The sequence below is a fragment of the Copadichromis virginalis genome, linkage group LG13, assembly GCF_057382275.1.
Source record: "Copadichromis virginalis isolate Kocher_CV1m ecotype Utaka linkage group LG13, C_Virginalis_male_GT1.1, whole genome shotgun sequence".
Taxonomy (NCBI): Eukaryota; Metazoa; Chordata; class Actinopteri; order Cichliformes; family Cichlidae; genus Copadichromis; species Copadichromis virginalis.
This window is the reverse complement of record NC_140630.1, coordinates 7,865,589-7,881,639: the sequence shown is the minus strand read 5'-3', so window position 1 is coordinate 7,881,639 and position 16,051 is coordinate 7,865,589.

Sequence of the window (16,051 nt, the reverse complement as noted above, 5' to 3'; positions counted from 1 at the left end):
AAAACACCATCCCACTATAACCCCTGACTTTGACACACATCATCTCTTTTTAAGCGACATCTTCTGGTGATTAATAAACGAACATGAGTGCCATTCATTTGTTTCTATTTGGGCTCAAATAATAACTCCTCCCAATTGCGTTAAAGCAAAAGTAACTAACCTTTTTTGAAATGTAAAAGTACAAATATTTGTTTTAAAATGTAAGCAGTGAAAATAAAAAAAAACTACCAAAGTAAAGTATAGATACCTGAAAATTGTATTTAAGTACAGTAACAAAGTATTTGTGCTTCGTTAATTCCCACCTCTGGAATTATGGTTAGATGTACAGGAAATTAAATACAGTCCACTGTGGGTTTTTGGTGTTGTGATATTCTTGTACTTGTTTTAGGCAGCAGGATTTTTAGTAAATTTAGTCTCTGCAAAAAGTCAACATGTACTTGAAAGATGTAGGAAGAGACAAACTCAAATCACTGAAAATTGCTTCCAAACAGGGGTGAGATTAACATATTAAATTGCAACAAACAGCTGAAATTGGGTCCTTCATGTGCATTAAATGATTATCAAGAAGTGGTGACAAAACCCAGCCAGATGAAAGGACTGTATTCACTTTGGGACACACAGTGAACAGCCTGTTTAATGCATTCCTGTCCCTTTGTAAATTTGTCATTTCTTGCATTTCATTCTGTTGTGTGCACGCAGTGATAAGGGAAATGGAAAAAGGAGGCTTGGATCTCCTCCTAGTTTTTAAAAATTATTTTCCCCTTTTGTTGTTCTTCATTTGAGAAGGTCTTGCATGCTCTAAAAAATGTACTTTATCTGAGATTCTTTGAAGGTCCAGTGCATGTCATGAATTATTTGCATTACTGCTGAGCCTTTTTAAATCCTACAAAAATTTTGAATAATATACAAGCAACTGATGGCTACACTTTCACTTTCTAGCGCAATCAAAGAAGCTCCAACACCAAAGGGTTTATCAGTAGAAGATACTTTGTCAGGAAGCTAAATATAGACTGAATTTCTTTAAGTTTTTTGTCCCATTTTTTCTCCCTAGACTTCCTCACCTTGTGAAAATATTTGTAAAAAGGCAGAAAACATATAAAGCAGAATGTGTGCAGTGAAGACTCCTTTTGAAATATATCAGCAGTGATGCAAGCTTACATACCACAACATGACTGATCAATGCATTTTTTCAAAAGGAGCAGAGCTTAAATGGACGCAAACTCATATATAATCATGTCATCACAGTCAGAGTGAAACCTCTGAAGAAAGCTTCTGCGATTTCCTCTGCGTTGCAGTCAGAAAAAAAAGAATCCTCTAAATGTTCTTCAAAGCCTTTTCACTTTTAGAGTGCAGCTGCTCCAACGCTGCCATTTAGTATTCTGTTTATGACTGTGGAATCAGAAACTGTGTCATTTTCACTGCTCTGCACAATCAAAGCCAATCCGAAAGCTGTGATTACATCTTAAAAACAAACATTACAGTTTTCTGTCAAACCTGCAGCGGGGTCTGCCTGTGATTTGGGTTCTCTTGTTTGTCCAGATAAATCTGGGATTGAGAGGTTTACCTGTCATCACCGCCTCATACATATATAATCTTAGAGTAATCAGCAGTTGGAACAGCCTCTGCATTGCTCCGTTAACAGAATGAAATGGAAGTTGAGACACCGGCTCAGTGAAATATGGCCCGAAGAAGCCAACTGTGGTTGGACTGCAGAATCACAACTTTTGTCAGACTAACTTTACCTAACTTCTACGAGGATGCTGATGAGCCACATTTGAAATTTAATCCTGTTCCTGTATAGAAGGTTAAATAATGTGATCCTAAATCTTATGAACCAGTAGTCCCACCAGAATCTGTTTTACTTTAACCCTCTCGAGGCAGGCGTTGCCGAATTGCAACAGTTAAAAATTAACAACCTGATTACCCCACATACATATTTTACAAGGTTTTTTTACTCAGAAGTACCACTGCAGGACTTGGTTGTGCATTAGTGTCAAGAAATATACTCTAAAACACTTCTTCAGTAAAGACTCAGAGAAGAGAAAAACACAGAACTTCTTGCTAGCAAGGGCAGCCTCCAGAACTGAGACTCGCACTGAGAAACTGCCCCGGTCTTTATTTATATGCTTCGGTGAGTGTTTGTTCCTTACATTGAAATGTGGAGGTGTGTGTGTGTGTGTGTGTGTGTGTGTGTGTGTGTGTGTGTGTGTGTGTGTGGGGTCAGAGTGTGACCCCATAAATGACTTCTCCACACCTGCTGGTCTCGAAGTCCAGTAGTTCATCAAACCAAAAAGCACTTAGACTAAGACAGATATAGCTACGTTAATCCTACCGTAAAACAATAAGACAAGGTACGACCTCTTCCCATGCTCCCAGGATGTGGGGGTGAAGCTAGAGCACCTTGGAAAGTTACAGGCCTCCTAGGATGAGACATTCTTTCAATATGCCACCAACTATATACTTCTAAACACTAATGATTACATGCAGTATTCTACCATATGCAAACTTATATCATTAAAAGATTATACTGACTACTAAGTACAATTTCCTATTGACAATTAGCAACAAAAAGTTTAATTTGAGCCTGAGAGGGTTAAAGGTAATAAAATGTCATAAATTACATGGTACCAACAAGTATATGCATGTTATACAAGCACACATTTACTGCAGGCATGAGCTGTTCAGATATAGTCTTACCATCAGTAAGAAATTACAGAGTCTATGTTCACTGCCTGCTTTCTTCAGCTCCTCTAGACACTTGTCATTTTAGCTTCAGTCTGATGCCGTTTCAAGGCAGACAGCTCATCATGTTGAGTGACATGAGGGGATGTGAGCCACTGAGGTCAAGTGTAATGGGAGTCACGCTTTCAATGGTGCAAGGCAAAAAGCTGCATAAAGTAGTTTTAATCATAATAATGTGCTTTGATTTCTTTCTGTGGGGAATTTATCTTTATATTTGTCCTCCTTCAGGGAGTGTAAAGGTCAAGGGCAGATGCAGCAGCACAACTGCAAGACATTCACAGTCAAGAACACTAGATCAGTGGATATGCTTTCCAAAAAAGCCCAGACTTCCTGATCAGCAAACGCCTTCGTTGCACTGGCTGTCCTCTACTGGCCTCCAGCTGAATCTGGTTGACTTTAAGGTTTGAGTCCTTGCTGCTGAATAAATAACTGGATTTTCCCCAAGTGTATATTGCAGAACTTTCATCATCCGTTAGATCTATACTGAAAGCGTTTTCAAATGTAAAATAGACATAAAAGTCTGTCGGTTTCAGGGGACTTCAGCCTTATCATTCAGGGCTGAAATAAAAATGCATTATGTTTAACTATGTAAGCTATGTAAACTAACTATATAAACTATGTAAGTTACATTATAGGAGCCACAAAATATCTGTGATAAAAGCATAAATTAAATAACTTTTTTTGTTTTGTCTGCTTGGTTAGGAAAGTGCACGCATCACTGGAAGCATCACCGGAAACATTTTTTTAAGAGACATGATTTAGCAATGTTACTTATATTGATTTAGGCCCAGGAAATGCTAAAAAGTTTGATACTTTAATATAAGTAAATCAGGAGTTAATTCAGCAGGGTACAGGTGGATTTGCAAGGTGTGCAAGCAGACCAGTAATCAAAACTTAGACAAGTATTCTCAGGTTTACGAGCAAGCAGGAACGCCACTGAGTGCTGGAATGTTTAGTTATGCAAAAAGATTCATAGTCTCTGGACACTCTGCAACCTACGATCTGTTTCCTGAGAAGGTAGATGAATTCCACAGTAACGACCAATCTCCCTTCTCCTTGCTGGATACCAGTGACTGTGTTTGGCCCTTGTAAAGCAGCGTATTGCACGCAGAAAGGAGTGGGAATAGCAAACAGGCACAATGATAATGGGATGGGTTTTCCAAAGAGGATCCTGAGCAAAGGAGAAGAAAGGAGCACGAATGTTTCATAGATTACTCGGCACCAGCAGATATTAGAACCTGAGCAACACAATACAATTAGATGAGGTCAACAAACTGCAAATGAGTAGTGGAGAAGTTTGAGCTTAAATACCAAGCTTGATTGTAAATGGATGATACTTGTACTTACCAAAGGTTTTCAGGGACCACACCTGCTGTCAGATGAGATAGTTTGTCGCCATTCATGCCCACACTTGCACAGGCAAGTGTCTTTGTCTTGCTGTAATATTATATTGATATTATGACTTGCCTTTAAGAAGGTCATGGTCCTCCAAGAACATCCTAGCCACAAAACCTGGATAAGTTCCACCAGTGACTTGTGATGACTGCTGATTTGGTTATTATGCACTTTAATGATTAATTAATTCACAGATTGCTTTACTAACCCAAATTACAAGATAACACCAAAACTAAAGACATGCAATGATTAGTAAATTAAGAGAACCCCTATTGCCTAGATGTTTTTTGCCCTCGTTTGGTGCATCACATCCCACTTCTGAAACCATGCTAACTATGCGTGGGGAGCAGGTGGTTGATTGTTTTTGATATCTTCTGCCTCCATTTCCACACTGAGCCATGGAGATCTGATGAAGTTTAATTAATGATTTGATAACTATCGATGCATTAAGAAGGATGAAGGCATGAAATACCACTGAGGAGTGGGAGCATGGCTAAGCGGGATTTCTTTCCACCTGCTTCTCCATATGCATCTTGTTGTGTTTACCCTCTCTGTCGTTGTCCTGCCTTCTCTGTTTTCCATCTGTCTCACTGTTTCATTCAATGTACCTCCTGCTAGCCAGCTTATCGCTCTGTTTTTAACAAACTCACAGACACACGCCTCAAGCAGCAGGAGGTATGAAACTGTGTAGGAAATCTGCGAAGAGCCTTGCAGACACTTTGGTGTCAGAGCTAAAAGGATGCAGTGAGAAGAGTGTGTTATTTTGTCTCATTAAAAAACAGCCGTGGTTCCACTTGTATCAGGACAGTGTCGACAGTGCATCAGTGATACTATCTGGGAGTCAACTTGGATGAATAAACAGCTCTGCACAGTGAGAGTAACACACGATTACCAACTGTGGGCTGTATCTGTTCTATCGGACCTTATCTGTGTGCTAGTGTGTGCAACAGTAAAAGGAGGAATGTGTGTTTTTCACTGTTGGAGGTGATAACAGTGTATTACCTGGGAATGCATATATAAGTGTAACATTATATATTCTGTGCAAATGCTAAAATCTAACTTTATAAATGTTAAAATTGTCACATAACTGAATAACTTTAAAGCTTAATTAACAGGGCTGATTCATATTTACACATTGACTTAAAATGAAATCTTCTGAACACCTGTGATAAATAAATGTGTATGTATTATTGTTTACAGTTTAACTGTAGATGGGCCCATTTGTTAAGTCAGTCGTTCCCAACTTACTCCCCAACTTCAGATTTTGAAATACAGAAATCCCACCTGGGATCATCATGCCAGCTTAAGCTTTTTTTTTCCTTCTTGAAAAATTTATGTTGACCTTCTTGAGATTTGCTTGTTAGCGTCGGTTATTCATTAATAGATTCATTTCCACCAGGTAAATCTGAAAGCCAGTGCTTCATTTTATTTGTTTCCTGCAACTGATCATGTATGACTTGAGGTTCAAAAGTTTTTTCATTAGTTCAATTTCTTCTTTTATTATTAAACAATCTAAATTTTGAATTGTATGAAACCGATGACAAATTTAAAAGAAAAACTACTTAGAAGAATATTTATTGTAAATTACTTCTTGTAACCAAATTGCCGGTGTCTACACAGGAACTTTGAGGAATCAATACTTTAAATGCACCCGTCCTTTTCATTACTTCCCAAACTACCGGGAGATGGAACGTCACCTGTCTGGTGAGGATGGAGCCTGAACTAGTGCGTAAGGATAGACATAGTCAAGCTCACCTCAATGCTGTGCTTGGGCTCTGGAACCAGTCTCCTGGAGAGGAGGTGATCTTTATTCCAGTCTGGGTTGCATTCAGAAAAAGCGGCATGTTGGTGGTATGTTGGCGTCAGTTTTTACCAGTGGATTCGAGGGGATGTATGGATGAACTGACTGATGGATTGATGGAAGGCAGAAAAATTCCAAACCAAACCACAATCCAAACTAGAATATATCAGGAAAGGGATGGAACTTGGACAGAGAAGGACACACTGAGGCTGCTTTTGGTGTGCCAAGGTTTCAACAATGAAATACTCATAGAATTAAAGCTGAAAGTCTGCACTTCATATCATCCCCATCCCCTTAAAATACTCTGTTGTACTGTGAAGAGGCCAAACAAATTAAGGCCCTAATCGTACATGAAATGAATTACACCTATTCTCATTAGTTACAGCTGTACATTATGGTATGTATCATGTCAGTGTAAACCACTTTAAAAGCACTTCATAGCAAGGGTTATTCAGAATAAACTATTTGGCAAAAACAAGAACAAATTCTGTATGCAAATGTTTGCATGCCAGAAATGTAGAGGTGGCAGCTGCACAATAACAAAAGAAAAAGAGAAAACTCTCCAGCTTAGGATGATTAGTTATTAAAATTCCTGAATTTGCATTGTGTAGTGTTGTACTCTGCCTGCTTGAACTAACTGGACTGCCAATAGAGAGGCACTTGCTTCAGTTCTGGCTTGGCTTCCTCATTATGTTCAATATTTCATATTCTGTTTGATTATATATGCACAGAAAAGGGTTCACTGGTACATGTTTCCATCCCACCATCTATGTCAGCTGTGAACCAGGTTCTGAGTTTATATTTCAGAGAGTAAGAGGATGACACATGTGGAATTACTTCCATAAAGTAAAAAAACAAACAAACCATAAAACCACAAACATCCTCATCGCAAGTGTCAGTCTAGATGCTGGACATTTTGGCTTGGCATTCTCTCCACTTTGCCCTCATCTGTGTCTTTTTTCTCTGTGGTTGGCAGTGTGCGAAGAGGAGCCATCTGTTTGGGAGGAAAGCTCATCCTTTGGCTGTCTCTTTGTTGTTAGAAATAAAACATCCCCTGTGCTTATGCTTTTTTTTCTGATCTTTGAAATCTGAAAGCGCCACATGTTTCACAATCGTTGCTTGCCCAGATTTTCAGGTTAGATTTGTTGAATATGTATGGAAATACAGTATATAAGACAAAAGCAGATTTTGAACAATTCTAATGAGCTTGATAATCAATATTTGGTATGACCACCTTTATTATTTAACAGTCTGAATTCTCTTAGGAAAGCTTTCTTAGAATTTCTTGAAGAAGTCTTTAGGAAAAGCTCTCAATGATACTTGACATTTCAAGTTTGTCTGTTTTCTGTTACAATATCACAACACTGCTTCACTAATGTTACGTCTCAGGCTACGAGGAGGCCAGTCCATTGTGTGGAACACTGTTACTGAAATTCAGGTATGCTTTTACTAAATTGGCTTTGTGGTTTAGATCATTTAAATGTTGAAAACTGAATCAGACAACTTTTCAGATTATTTAGCATGGCGCACTTTTCTGTTTAGAGAATTCCATCAATGTCAACAGAGCATGGACCATGTTTTACAGATGTGTGCCGATCTCATCATTGTTCCTTTCTCTGGAGCCCCCCCCCCCATTAAACCTACTGCCACTGACTTCCAGTGCTTGTGTAATGTTTCCCCTCCTTCATGCCAGCCACCCTCCCACAGATACCATTTCTGACTTTAGCAAACAGTAGTTGATCACCTAAAGGACCACATGAATCTGTCAGGTGTTCCTCGTGTGACAGGTCTTTGCTGGGTTTTTTTTTTTTCCCATTTTGTATTTTCTTCAGCTAGGTTGTCTATTACATATAGACACTGGTTCATCCCTTGAGGTAGGTGCCTTTTTTTTAACACTTGAATAACTAATAAGTCAGTTTTAGGTGGCTTAAGAAAGGACAAAAATAATGTTTCTCAGAAAATGGTAGAAACGAAGAAGCCTGAAAACTTAGACACTCAACACTGTAAAATAGTTTTGTTGCTAGTCCAAAGAATCTCCTCATCCTATTAGCTAGAAAACAAAAACTTTCATTCTCAAAATTCTTTTTGCTCTCAGACATTTTAACGATTACAAAAATATATATAAGAAGACAAGAGTATGCTTTTAAAGTCCCATTCTTCTGTTCTTTAGGTGGGAATAATGACATAGAGAATATTTATGCCCATACACAGTCCTATTTGTTAGCAATAATTGCACCAGTAAAACACAACTTGACAGTGAGTTGGTATATATTGCTTATTTAACAACATCAGCAAAAACTGGATGTCCAGCTTCCAAACTCCAATATGATCAAAGAATCACATCATCTTTATTTAGACAGACTCCACTGGTGGGCCACCATCTCTGAGTCTCAGGAGGGAATTAAGAAACCTGCTGTATATGTAAAATAAAGAGTACCATACCTCATTAAAATGATGCTTTGGCACAACCACTGATTTCTCCTGGATCATCTCATTATTTAATTAAGGTAACGGTGCATAAAGTTATAGAGAGATACCTGGATACAGAGAGACCTGGATGGAACAGTGCTGAGTTTGTTTACAGAAATACCAACATGTGACAGCGCTTTGCCTGCTGTTTACTGCATGAGCACATTTTGGCATTGCTTGCTGTCAAAGAATCACCATAAATATAAACTTGCATTAAAGTTCTACGAAAGCAAATTAAGTTAAAAACAAATTATCCACACAAGGCAGCATATGTTGATATTTTCATTTTATGTACAGAAGGTGACAGACTGTCACATCTTTCTGATGAAAGTAAACTGACCACAAAGTTTTTCAGAAACTGCTGTGTTTGACAAATCTGAGATGCAGCTTGTGTTAGAAGTAAGTGTTAGAACCAACCACTGGTGTAAGAAGGAAACTTTTAACATGTCACCACTTTACTTCCCTTTTTTCCAAACTCTTCAGCTAAGACAGGCCACAGAGTCAAGCTCAGCCATAATCCCAGAAGACCAGGCCAATATGACCTCATGTAAGGTGATAACTCTGCCAATTTCCCTCAATGCATCCGAGTAATCCAGAGCTATTTAAGCTTCTTGAGCCCGTCTGCAGCTGATGCAGAGCTACAAGCCACGTTGCCAGCCACCTCTTCCCCAGCTCATTAAATGAGAGAGATTCTGCTGAAAATGTTTATGTTAACCTGCAATTGATAAGATTCTTTGGTTTATTTTCATACTTATAATCTGAACTGAAACTCAACTGAAAACAACTGGCTTTTATAGCAAGTGAAGTTAATTAGCAGAATCTAAATCTTAGCGTCTGTGATCCATGTTACTTAACTGGAGCACAGCAGCTCCAGTTTCAGTCCTGTCCATCTGAGTTACAGAGGCATTTTACTAAAAATGATGTTAAAAAAATTGGTTGGTAGAAGCATTTGCTGTTTAATGTACATAATTTAATAGAGCACTTTGTTCTGCCCTGGTAAGTCCATAATTTCCTGTTGGATAACCTTTAAAATTCTGTGTATATTACTCAGTATTTGAGTACCACTGTGGCTTCATTAGCTGCCATTTATTTCCCTAATTGTAGTTTTAACAGGCTCTCCATTATAGCACCCTGTGTTTTGCAGAAGTGCCAGGTTTTATCTAATCATCTTGCCCTCGGCTTGAACAGTAATTCCATAAAAGGTTATTGTGCTTAGGGTCATTGAAAACCTTTCACGGGTAATTATGATTTTTTTCCCCTTTTTTTTCTGAGCTGCTTACATTCAAAAAAGCCACGAACCAACAACTCTGTCTTCCACAACAGGCCCGAGTACTCAGAATGGGAAGCTACCTAGAACAGATTATGTCAACCCGTTTAAATCCTTACGAAGAAGCTATATTTTGTAATAATTTAGTCAAGAGGAGTCAATCACGAGGACCATGAGGTGAGTTTGCAATGTTGGTCATCAGCAAATGTTATTGATATAAGTAGGCACATTTTCCAAAACTAGTGTTTTTAAATAAAACAGAACATCTAAGGGCATGTTGGTGGCTAAATAACTACAAAGTCCAAGGACTAAATCCAGACTGAGATGTTTGTTGCATGTTTAAAACTCTTTGTCTCCCTCTCTCTCAAAGCAATTTTGTGATATTGGACTTTCTAGTGGTCAGGGGGATTGTTAATCTACCGTTTACGTGGTGCCACACGGTGCTGTTTGGTCTGATGTTGCTTGTTTTTCATCAGTGGAATTGTGTGTGCATCTTTGCAGGTGCATCAAGACACCACCTGCAAAGATGCACCTACAAAAGGGTGCTTCTGTTTATTTATTTGTTTTTTTAACTGCCTTTTTAAATTGAGCTTTTTCCTGCTTTTTAGTTTTAAGCATTAAAGGGTGCTTGCTTTAAAGCTTTAAAGCACTTAGGTAAAGAGAAAGATTGGCTGATAACATGGCCTTTAAATTCTTTGCACTGATAAATGATGGGTTGGGAAAGACAGGCCTGTTATACTAATCCCATAAGGTGGATTTTCAGGCACAGCCACCACAGGACATCTGTGGCGTGTAAGTGAGACACCAGAAGCTTTGAAAAAACTGTATTTTGTTCACTTAGAATGAGAATGCCCTGACCAAGCATCAGAACTTGTTAAGCGTCACCATTTGACATCCATGAGGGTAATTACATTTTTTCCCAATTCTTAATGAGCTCTTACTGTCTGGATCCTCAAGACAGAAAGATCAGAATTCTGGATGCAACCATGTGTGGGTAAAGCCAGCAGAGATTTCACTTTTTCAGTAGCTGCAAAGTAAGTGGTGATTTAAAAAGATTTGCATTGTATATAGTATCTTCTCTGTAACCAGATTCAAGAAAACTCTTTTCTAAAGACCTCACAGCAAAAATCAAACTCAGGGGTTTCCAACTCCAGTCCTCAAGACTAACTGTCCTGCAGCTTTTAGATGCATCCCTACTCCAACACGGCTGAATCATAATGCCGTCAAGTTTGGCAAAGGCCTAATAACAAGCGATTCATTTGATTAAGGTGTGTCAGAACAAGGATGCGTCTAAAAGCTGCAGGACAGTAACCTTGAGGACTAGAGTTGGACACTCCTGAGCTAAGTGAAGGTAGAGTTATGGAGTAAATCTGAATGCTGACATTGGAACTCAAAAAATAAATTTATATATATATATATATATATATATATATATATATATATATATATATATATATATATATATATATATATATATATATTGTGCCAAGCATGAACTGCACATAAATACATTTTGGAGACAGCAGAGGTCAGCTCAGATTGTATATGCATCCCTCAATTTACATCCTCATTGAGTGCATTTAAAAATTTGTTCATTTTCTGCAAAAAAAAAACAAAAAAAACCCCTGCTAGTTTCAATTAATCAGTATTTGCTTTAGGGTTGATGATTTATGTTTACTACTTGAGCGTGTAGTGTCCTCTTGTGACTTGTGGGTCATAAAAAAAAATAACACGTCACAGCAGTTATGTTTGTCTTTTGCAGCCTTTGATTACAAATGCCTAATAAGTTTCATTTAAGCTTCTTGTCCTTTGTGTCGACACATCAGAAATATTCTTCTGCTTTTGTTGCTGTTGATGGAAGACAGTTTCCCTATTTAATCCAGTGGGTTTTGTCAAGAAAAACTGGGAATGAAAAGCAGGAAGTGAAAAGGGAAGTGAAGGGAAAATGAAAGACAATATATTTCTAAAACCTGATCTTTTCCCCTTCCTTTTTCCAAAATCATAGCTTCACCCTTGGCTTGGGAAAATAAAACAAGTTTCACCTGAAACACCCAAACCGTATTTAAATCACCACCAGCAGCTGGGTGGTAAAGCAGAACCAACTAATCAGTCCTAAAGTAATCCGCGCTGAAAGACTTTCACGTTAGCAGAGCTGCCTATCCTTGAGGCCGTTAACATGCCTTACATGGAGCAAATTGATTTTTCTGGCCTGATTAAACTTGCCCTGCCTGTGATTGGTGCTGTTGACTGACAGTGATTCTGGAGGCTGTGATTGCTTGGCTTGTTGTGTTGGCAGACACTTCATTTAAACACAGATTAGTAGAAGGGAGCATGGAATCTTTACTTTCAAAGAAAAGGTTTTCAATCTTCTTAAAAAAAAGTCTTCTCTCCACTTTTGTTTATTGTGTTCTTTGTTTTATATAATGTCAAAAGTCAGCCAGTAACTGATGGTTAGTGAGCTCTTACAGAAACCTAGCACCCACACATGGAATCAAAATGCGTGAATCTGTCACATTGTATGCAAACTTTCACATGTTTAGACTTACAGAAAAGAATTATATTTATTGTAACCTAATTGAAATTCAAAGAAAGAGAAGGAATAAAAGAAATAATCATCGCAATGAAGAGGACGTGTCACTTACTTGTGGTGAACCTTGCTGAGACTGATGAAAGTGAACTTGACCACCAGATGTGGCCGAAAGTCTGTGATGGTATGGGGATGTGAATGATCTTTTGAGGGGGCAAAATCATCAGCCCCTAAACTCAGAAACATTAACAGGTACAAATAGTTACAGATGGCAGATTGTAGAGTTTTGTGATATTTATTGACTGGCCTGTTTTGTAGGTTTAACACATCCATTTCCAAAAGACCAGAGAACACTCTGACGTTCATCGTTCAGATACTTCCTTGTTTTATTATTTTAGTATAAGTTTCCTGGTTTAGCAGTTTGTTTTCTTCCTATTTTCTTTCTTCAGTTGGAAATGAATGATGGTGCATATTTAGTTAGTCGGCATATTTGAAAACTATTCATTAAATTCCATACAATTCCATACAATAAGATAACCTTTATATGTTGAACACCTACATGGACATCAACATCCTCAACTTTGAATGGATGTTTTTAGTGCCATTTATATTATAATTATTTAGAATTCCTATTACAGAACCAGGTTGAATAAGTAGATTTCCTGTGGCACAAGTTGTTGCTGTTAGATCTCTGTCTTTTAATTGGTTATGCTGTTTTTATCCGTTGTTGTCTGTACTTCTTATCGTATTTACCTGAGGTAAAGTGATGCATATCTAACCATGCCTCTTTTCACTACTCAGAGGAACCAGCTGTTTACTGTGGCTTTCAAATGAATAACCCTCATTCTTTAAGGACCCCAATAATGGATTTAATGGTGTGAAGTTAGAGTCTTGTCCTCTTGTTTAGCCTGTGGGGAAAGTCTGCTGTTCTGGCCACTAAATGATCAGTCTAAAAGGGGATGAAATGCCATTCGATCAGCAGATTGGCCTTTCTGGATAAATCTCATTAACTCAGGAACATGCCATTCCCTCGTCACTCGTCAAGCCAAAATGTCACAGAAAATTGGCACCTTTGCTCCGGGTGCACAGAAATTTCATATGAACCCATGAAATGTTCAGCCTCCACTGCACCACTTTGCACATCTGGGTCTTCTTTTTTTCCACTGAACACTCTTCTCGGCTTTAACTGGTTCAACAAAGTGTTCTGGATCAATTTCCCATTCGAATAACTGAAGAAAAGTATCTTTATATAGCACACATGCTTCTGAGTGAATAAGACAGGAAGAGCTTGGAAATGTGCCTAAAAGACTTTCAACTTGCTATATATTTGACATTTTAGATTTTCTGAGCATGATCAAAAAGATCACAAATAAACACTGAATGTGAACGTGCATTTTGTTGGAGCATTGCACTGTACTATGTGTGTGCAATTGTGAAGCATATTATCATCTTTCCTCTATATAATGCTTACTTGGTTTTAGTGATTTTTGTTGTGAACACTTCAGACATTCTCTTGGAGCCTTTTGTTTTCAGTTTTGAAGTAACCCAGTGATGGTGGTCAGGGGTTCCTTTTGTATACAGTAAAGGAAATATTTGTTTACAAAGTTGATTCACTGATGATTTTGCAACATCAAAGCAAAAATGAAATAAATACTTATACTTACACTGTAAGGCATGTTATTTAAACCTAATCGAGTACTGTTAACTGAAGAATAAACTAAAAAGTTTGACTATTTGATTCATTACTGTTTAAGTGAGGGCCAACTTGCTTCGAAACCAAAGGAGACTGTTAGATTTGTATTGTTGATTGTCATTTATGCTTAGAAATATTTACTTATATATGCTTAGAGTTTTGTAATTAGTTGTAGATTGGTAGAGGTTTTGATCCTTGATAGTCTGCAAACTTTGTGTGTATTAGACAGCACTTTGGGAGCATGAGAGGTCATACCGTGTCTTATTATTTTATGGTAGGATTAACGTAGTTGCGTCTGTTCTAGTCTAAGTGCTCTTTGTTTAGATGAACTGCAGGACTTCCTCACCGTGTTATCTAGGATGAACCATCTAGGGTGAGGGGGAGGCTACCCTCTTCCTGACCAAGGATGTTTGACCCTTTGATCAGCAGTCCCCACACACACACACACACACACACACACACACACACACACACACACACACAGGCAAGGTACTCTTTGTTTGTATGTAGACGTCATATGTTAATGAACTTATGCATATTCATGTAACCTCAATAAAAGGACAGTGTATGGGAGAACGGACGAGACCAACTGGAGTCAAGCGGTTGTCCGGTTCTCTCCCGTGCACGAGTAACATGAAGAACTTTGCCTATTTGTGTCTTGCTTAGCAGTGTAATTATATTGTCTTAACGTTCCAGCGAATAGGTTTATGCTACAAACCTAACATTAATTGGTCCTTCGATGCCGGAGCCCTGGAATCGCATTCACCGAGGGGAGGAGAGGAACGCTGAAAGCCTGACGTCAGCCAGGAAGTTCCTGTGGATTCGCAGTCTGTCTTTTCTCCTCGATGAATGACGGTCGGCGGGATTCGGGCTGATATTACACTCTAAGCAACGCCAAGTAAGTTTAAAGAGGCCGACTCTATAACCGTGTCGTTGTGCAGTCTCCGCCACTGTGTGAGGCGTTGAGAAGAGGCCGACTCTATAACCGTGTCGTTGTGCAGTCTCCGCCACTGTGTGAGGCGTTGAGAAGAGGCCGACTCTATAACCGTGTCGTTGTGCAGTCTCCGCCACTGTGTGAGGCGTTGAGAAGTTCGCTACTTTGTGTAGCGATACCCGGGTTCCTTGCTACTTTGTGGAGCAAAAGGTTCCTCGCTACTTTGTGTGGCTAGAGGTGAGTTCTCCGCCGCTTTGTGGGGCGTTGAGAAGTTCCGCGGGGTCCAGATTGTGCTGGACGATAGGCCTATTTTGTGTTGTTTTTGTTGTCGTCGTTGTTGTCGTCGTCGTCGTCGTCGTCGTCGTCGTCGTTGTTGTTGTGTGAGTGTGTGCGGAGCAGAACATGTGGTCTGTGACACCGACTGTTGTTGTTATCATGGGTTTCTAAGCAACCAAGAGTGAGTCGGAGGGAGACAGACGTTTGTGCTGGACTTTGCTCCTGGCAGCACAAAGTATTTATGTAAAAAAGAGAGGGAGCGACGGCTCCACAGCTGCGCGGGTTCACGCGAGCGCGGTCACGCGGGTTTCACGCGGACCTGAGCCGTGCGGTTAATCGCAGGCTTAAAAATGGAAGAGATTAAAATGTTAGAAGTTTTCAGAAAACACACCAGCCTTGAAGAGCGTGTGGAGAAGGCCAGCCCACATCAGCAGCTATGCTCTGGTGGGTGGCTGTCCCCCCACCCCTTGCTGACACAAAACGTTAACTCTTCAGCCTGTGTGCCAGACCATAGACGTAATTGAGGTGGATAGTTGTTAAAAGTCATCTACATTACGCTTGTGGTTGCTTAAATTCAGTACGATGACATGTGAGGTGAAGTGATATAGATAAATATTTGAACTACTGAAGTGCATAGAGGCACTTGACCTGTGTGGAAGACTGTCGTCTTATTATGAACCATTGTTGAGATGTAGAGCACACCTGTGAAAACAACTAATATGCTGAACCCTGTATGAAACATCTAAAAGTACATGATGGAGAAGCTGAGTTGAATATGAAAGTGTAAGACTTTGCCACTGTGGGCAGAGCAACTACTGTGTGATGTTGCGTTGCAGTTTTTTTTTTTCTTCTGAGCTGATGAGCAGGCTACACATTATCAGATCGAGAGCTGTCTGAGAACTACTCTAAGAGAGGGAAACAGCGCTATGATAACTGTGATAACTGGA